Genomic DNA, 6901 nt, shown 5'->3' with positions numbered 1-6901 from the left:
GACCAAACTGCTGAGGTCATCGGTCCCTAAGCTTACACACTACTTAATCTAACTTAAACTGACTTACGCTAAGGACAACACATACACCCATGCGGCCCGAGATTACGTCACAAGGTTGAAACTGAAACGCGTATGTATTCAGCACCAGCGATGGCGAGGCATGACAGAATCTCTGACCAGAGAGTTGTTTATCGTTGCTAGTCTGCGCTTGACTGCGCGAGAGTTCAGTTGTTAGTTGCACTCAGTCAGTGCTAGTAGTCAGTTGCGAGTTGTACTCAGTCGGAGTTGTGTGTGAGGAGTCGGCGGGCGTCGACATGGGTCTCTGGTCAAGGTTCGGGACGAGGTATATTGTTAAATAAGGTAATGAAGCAGCATTGCACTCAGCCAATAACATCTGTTAATTGTAATTAATTTGTTCAAGAAATGCCCCAATAATAATTTTGTTTTCAAAGCAATCGTTTTTAAGAAAAGAATCATTACAATTGAAACAATATTTCCTATGCTTTTCCTCCCAGAATCAATATATCAGATTAATTATTGCAGAGGGTCTAAGGTCAGCGATGCTGCCCTATTATTGTGGGTTTAATGATTAATGTTCATTTCTCAATTTTTGTGTCGAGTTTACATTGCGCCATTGTTTTTCAATATTTTTGTAACGAAGCTACAGTCGCTTTTATTTCAATTTGACGATGTTTTGTGGGAGTTCAACAACATATGGGTCGCTATTATTCAGTAATCTTGTGGGGAATTAACCTTTGGCACGTTTTCATTATCATTAAGTTTCTTTTATTTGTGTTGGGAAGTCACACTTAGGATTTATGCCCATTTACATTTAATTATTGTCCTTTTTCAAAATTCTGTGGGGAGGTCACACTAGGCTCTATTCATGTTAACATTTATATTGTCTTGCAAAAATCTGCTGGGAGGTTACGTTTAACAGCACGATGCCCATTAACATTTAAATATTTTTCTTTTATTTCTGTGGGGAGGTTACAAAACAAGGTGGTGGTTCGGTGATGATTCGGGCAGCCATATCGTGCTACTCCATGGGTCCCATGGTTATTCAGTAAGGTCGCTTTACCTTCAAGGATTGTGCAACAATTTTGGTTCATAAGGTCCATCCCCTGGAACAATGTTCGTTCCCCAGTGGTGACGCTTGTGCCAAGAAGAAGAGGTACCTGTTCGCACAGCTCACATCATATCATCCTGGATTGGTTTTGTACGCAAAACAATGATTTGTCGTGCCTCCCCTCGCCTTCACAGCCACCAGGTCTCAACATTATTGGGCCTTCGTGGCCTATTTTGGAGTGAATGATGCGTGAATGCTATCAACCTCCGTCATCTTTACCTGAAATCACCACTATTTTGCAGGAAAAAATCATATTAATATTTCCCTTAAAATCATACAGTACCTGTATTTATCCGTTCTAGGCATCTGGATGCTGTTTTGAATGCTAACGGGTTTTCTATGCCATATTATGTATGGTAATGTGTTTTTGGCGCTTCCATATTTATGTACACGACCTGTATATTAGCCAATGATAATACGGAAAATACTGATTGTGAGGCAATAATCTGCACGTATTAACCTCAAACTGTAATACTTTACTTCGTCACCATCACCAGCATCAGCAGCAGTAGTGGAAGTAACAGCAAACATCACTGCTCGATGAAGGACTACAACAGACGTTTCTCTGCATTATGGTCATCATCTATACACATCCCTTTGTCCCTGTAATTTTTCTCAACTAAAGCGCCAAAGAAACTGGTAGAAGCATACATACTGAAATACAGAGATTTGCAAACAGGCTGATTACGGCGCTGCGGTCGGCAACGCCCATAAACGACAACAAGTGTCTGGCGCAGTTGTTAGATCACTCACTGCTGCTACAATGGCAAGTTATCAAGATTTTAGTGAACTCGAATGTGGTGTTACAGTCGGCGCATGAGCGATGGGACACAGCATCTCCGAGGTAGCGATGAAGTGGGGATTTTCCCGTACGACCATTTCACGAGTGAATATCAGGAATCCAGTAAAATATCAAATCAACGACATCGCTGCGGCCGAAAAAAGACCGGAAAGAACGGGACCAACAACGACTGAAGAGAATTATTCAACATGACAGAAGTGCAACCCTTAGGCAAATTTCAATGCCGGGCCATCAACAAGTGTCAGCGTGCGAATCATTCAACGAAACATCAACGATATGTGCTTTCGGAGCCGACGGCCCACGCCCACTCGTCTACGCTTGATGACAGCACGACACAAAGCGTTACGCTTCGCCTGGTTTCGTTAACACCGACATTGGACTGTTGATGACTGGAAACATGTTGGCTCGTCGGACGAGTCTCGCTTCAAATTGTGTCTAACGGATGGACATGTACGGGAATAGAGAAAACCTCATGAATCCATGGACCCTGCATGGGCGCAGAGGACTGTTCAAGCTGGTGGAGGCTCTGTAATGGTGTGGGGCGTGTACAGTTGGAGTGATATCGGATCCCAGATACGTCTAGATACGACTCTGACAGCTGACACATACTTAAGCAATCTCTCTCATGACATGCACCCATTTATGTCCATTGTGCATTCCGACGGACTTGGGCAATTACAGTAGGACAATGCGACACCCCACACGTCCAGAACTGTTACAGAGTGACTCCAGCAACACTCTTCTGAGTGTAATCACTTCCGCTGGCCTCAGACTCCGCAGACATGAACATTATTGAGCATATCCAGGATGCCTTGCAATGTACTGTTCAGAAGAGATCTACACCCCCCCCCCCCCCCGTACTCTTACGGATTTATGGACAGCCCTGCAGGATCCATGGCTCATTTCCCCCCAGTACGACTTCAGACATTAGTCAAGTCCATGCCACATCGTGTTGCGGCACTTCTGCGTGCTCGTGGGGGCCCTACATGATATTAGACAGGTGTACTAGTTTCTTTGGCTCTTCAGTGTATTATCGTTTCACCTCCAGTTGGGCAATTGGTCGTTTCTTGTCTATCAAAATCCTGCAAAGAACATCTTGGAGCAGCCTATCATTCGTTCCTCACCCCTGTATCTCCCGCGCACCTCTACTTCACCTTAATTGCAGTCATAGCATCTACCAACCTAGTTTGATAATTGATTAATCTGTTTTGTCCCTGTCTCTCCTAATGATCGGGAAAAAGCGCAGGTCACTATCGTTTTCAAGGAGGGTTGTCGGACAGATGAGCCTAAATCTCTGAAGTCGATCTGTTGTACAAATTTTGAACGTGTTTTATACTCACGTATTATGATACTCAGGAGACCGAAAATTTCCTCTGTAGGAATCAATATGGATCCCATAAACAACGATCCTGTGAAACCCAGCTAGTTTTGTTCGTTCACGAAACCCAGAAAGCAGTAGACACCGGCAACCAGGTTGATTCTGTGTTCTTTGACAAGGAAGCATTCGTTATAGTTCCGCACTGTCGCCTAATAAACAAAATACAATCGTACGGCTTATCAGACCAGCTGTGTGCGTGTAACATAGTGTTTCTAGCGAAAAACATACAGCATGTCACTCTCAATGCAGAGAAGTCTTAAGACGTAATATTAACTTAGGGTGCAGCCCAAGGGAGTGTTAAAGCAGCATTTCTTTTCACAATATATGTAAATGATTTAGTGGATAACGTCGGAAGTTCCATGAGGTTTTCTGTGGTTGATGCTGTTCTATACACAGATATTGCAACGCTGGAAAACTGTAGCGAACTGCAGAAAGGCCTGCTGGGGACCGACGCTTGATGCAGGGATTGGCGATTGACACTCACCATAAAAAATAGTAGCGTACTGCGCATAAGCACACAGAATGACCAGTTGTTGTATGATTACGCGCTTGCACAAGTCAGTGAAAGCAGTAACTCATAATATATCCAGGATTACGCGTACAGAGTGATGTAAAGTGGAATGTCGACATAAAAATAATCGCAGGTAAGGCAAGTACCAAACTGAGTTCACTGGATTGAAGCCTCTGGAAGTTTGGTCCACTCACAATGAAGGTAGATTACAAAACCCTTGTTCGACCCATACTTGAATATTGCTCTTCAGTGTGGAATAGTATAAGTCATGGAGAAAACAGAGAAGATACAAAGAAGAGCAACACGTTTCGTTACAGATTCATTTAGTAAGGACGAAAGTAGGCCCGCCTGGTTAGCCGAGCCCAGCGGACTTGTGTCGAGGTCAGGTGAGCTGGCCAGTCTGTGGATGGTTTTTAGCCGGTTTTCCATCTGCCTCGGCGAATGCGGGCTGGTTCCCCTTATCCGCCTCAGCTACACTATGTCGGCGATTGCTGCGCAAACAAGTTCTCCATGTACGCGTACACCACCATTACTCTACCACGCAAACATAGGGGTTACACTCTTCTGGTGTGAAACGTTCCCTGGGGGGTCCAGCGGAGGCCGAACCGCACAGTAACCCTGGGTTCGGTGTGGGGCGACGGAGGGGTGAAGTGGACTGCGGTAGTCGTCGTGGGGTTGTGTACCACTGCGGCTGCAGTGGTAGGTCGCCAGTTAACATACAATACAATACAGTACAAGGACGAAAGTGTGATGGAGACACTGTGACTACTGCAGTGGCAGATGCTGCACGGGAGGCATTCAGCGTCACTTTATAGTTTACTTTTAAAGTTCCGAGAGCGTACGTTTATAGAATAGTCAATAAGTGTATGTAAACATGAAGATAACATTACAGAAATCTGAGCTGACATGGAGACATACCAGCAATTGTTCTTCTCACAAAACATTCGTAACTGTAACAGATGTAAGGTCGCGGTATTTTGGCTCCTTACACGGTCAGTTAACATAATCAATTTGGTTGATTAGAATAACATATTTATATCATTTGAGATCGAATGTTAGGTAGGATTATCAGTTTATTAATTGTGCTAGTTGATATTGGGCAGCTTCACACTAACAATGTAGTACCGAAACCTTTACGAAAGTAATTTTTGCTCTGGCTATGGTAGTGAGAGAGGCTGAGGAAGCGACGGACTTCGCGCAGGTCGGAGGCGAGCTGGCAGGTTTTGCTCAGTAGCTGAAGGGCAGAATTTTTACAGCCCGCCACAAAACTGTCCCGTGGAGAGACCCGGTAAGCACCGCTTCCTGTTGTCGGAGATGCAGGCGAAAGTTGAAAGGACACACTAACAAGAACAGCGTGCAGGTTTATTTCTGCGCCGTTCGAGTGCTTCTACAGCCGCACCCAGGTGCCCAGGAGTCAACAGTTATGAATTCTTCCCACACAGAATGCGCAGCACTTTCCTGCTGCTGTTTCCAGAAGGCCTGTGATTGGCCAAGCCGTTTGAGCGAACGTTGCTTTAAATTGTTTGAGAAACTTCTAGGATATTTACATATGAACTGATCAGGTTTGGCCAATGGTTTCATGTCTCGAAAGAGTGGGAGTAAATCAGGTTCTAATGAAGACCGTCATTGACTTCCCTATACTCTTAATTTTCAATCTGTTGTGCCCTACATCTGCCTCACGCTAATCAGTTCCTAATTCAAACAAGTGGTCAAGAGGTACGCATTTACCACCGAGCAGTCAGACGAAGTTCTAAGCCCATTGCTTCTGTTACCTATTGCCACTTCTTATCTCTCTTTACCTTTCTCCCTCCTTAACCTGCCAAGATCTTTCCTAGCCGTCTGTAATTCAGCCTGAAGGGAAGCAATTTTCCCCTTCCATTCCACTATCTACCCACGTCTCTTTTACATATTCTACAAAATCACTGAAAAGCATCATTTGTGCCCTGATTCCCAGACAATCACAGTCATCCCAATGGAAAGTATTACTGGACCCATCACACTAAACCCCGGAATTAACAACTGTACGGCAAGTCAGATACTTTTCACTCATGATAAAAATAATACTTCACTAAGAATAAATCAGTTACGTTACTAACAAACAAACACGTTCACACAAATTTGTTCTGTTGGCAAATGTATGTAAACAAACTACTAGTGGCAAAGTTTATGAATGTAACTAATTTAAAATACATTCCGTAAATATGAACTACATAATTTCGGAAAGAAAAAAATGAACAATTAAACGCAATTCTCTAAGCTTACTGCGGCAAAATGTAAATAAAAATACGATCACCATCCACCTTTACGATCTTTTCGCGTATTCTGGAGAAACACATAAAGAAAAGTGAAACCTTTAATAGCAAGCTTAAAAAATGCTACAATACGGTACTTGTAATTGCTGAGTAATCAGTAGTAAATTAACGTTTGTTACAATCTTAGTACTGCAACTTATTTTTACGAGTGCACTAAAACTTATGCGTCTTGCCCACGCGCAGCGTAGTCCAATTTTACGTTCGCACCATATTTTTCCAACCTATTTCAACCGGACGCCAGCTGTATCGTAGTCATTCATCCGCCCTTCGATACAAATCTTGTTTTAAAACGATGGAAAAATCAGTTGGGAGTTAAGTCATCGTGAAATGAAAGTATACGAGGAAAGTAATTTCATATTTCATGAGATAGAGAGTTTATTATCTGCATATAGTAATCATATAAGTAAAGAAGTACTATATGCTGATGAAACTGAGTGAAACTACGCGGACAAAAATTTGAAGGTCCCACCGAGATTTGAACTCGGATCGCTGGATTCAGAGTCCAGAGTGCTAACCATTACACCATGGGACCGCATGCCTAGTTATATGTAGTCCATTGATAAACGTTAGCCTTTCGTATTATTTACGATACTTTATTTTTACAGCTATAGCTTCTATTTTTGTAATTCACGGTCCACCGGTAGTACGGAACTCGTGCTTTAAAATAAACCAATTTTTTTCTCCAGGTTTGCAAGCAAATCGGTAAGCTCGCTGGTATCGACAGTCAGGATATACATACATACAGGTACTTTTAAACCTAAATGGGGTT

The 6901-nt window shown here is 43.1% G+C and overlaps 1 non-coding gene across 1 annotated transcript; it reads right to left on the bottom strand.

Moving 5' to 3' along the window:
- Positions 1-6592: 6592 nt before the first annotated feature.
- Positions 6593-6664, bottom strand: Trnaq-cug (transfer RNA glutamine (anticodon CUG)). The gene has a single exon. It is a non-coding gene; the product is annotated as a tRNA-Gln (tRNA).
- Between the last annotated feature and the right edge of the window lie 237 nt (positions 6665-6901).

Source organism: Schistocerca nitens, chromosome 8 (genome assembly GCF_023898315.1).
Source record: "Schistocerca nitens isolate TAMUIC-IGC-003100 chromosome 8, iqSchNite1.1, whole genome shotgun sequence".
NCBI lineage: Eukaryota > Metazoa > Arthropoda > Insecta > Orthoptera > Acrididae > Schistocerca > Schistocerca nitens.
Note: the sequence above shows the minus strand (reverse complement) of the source record. Positions and strands in the feature narration are given on the sequence as shown.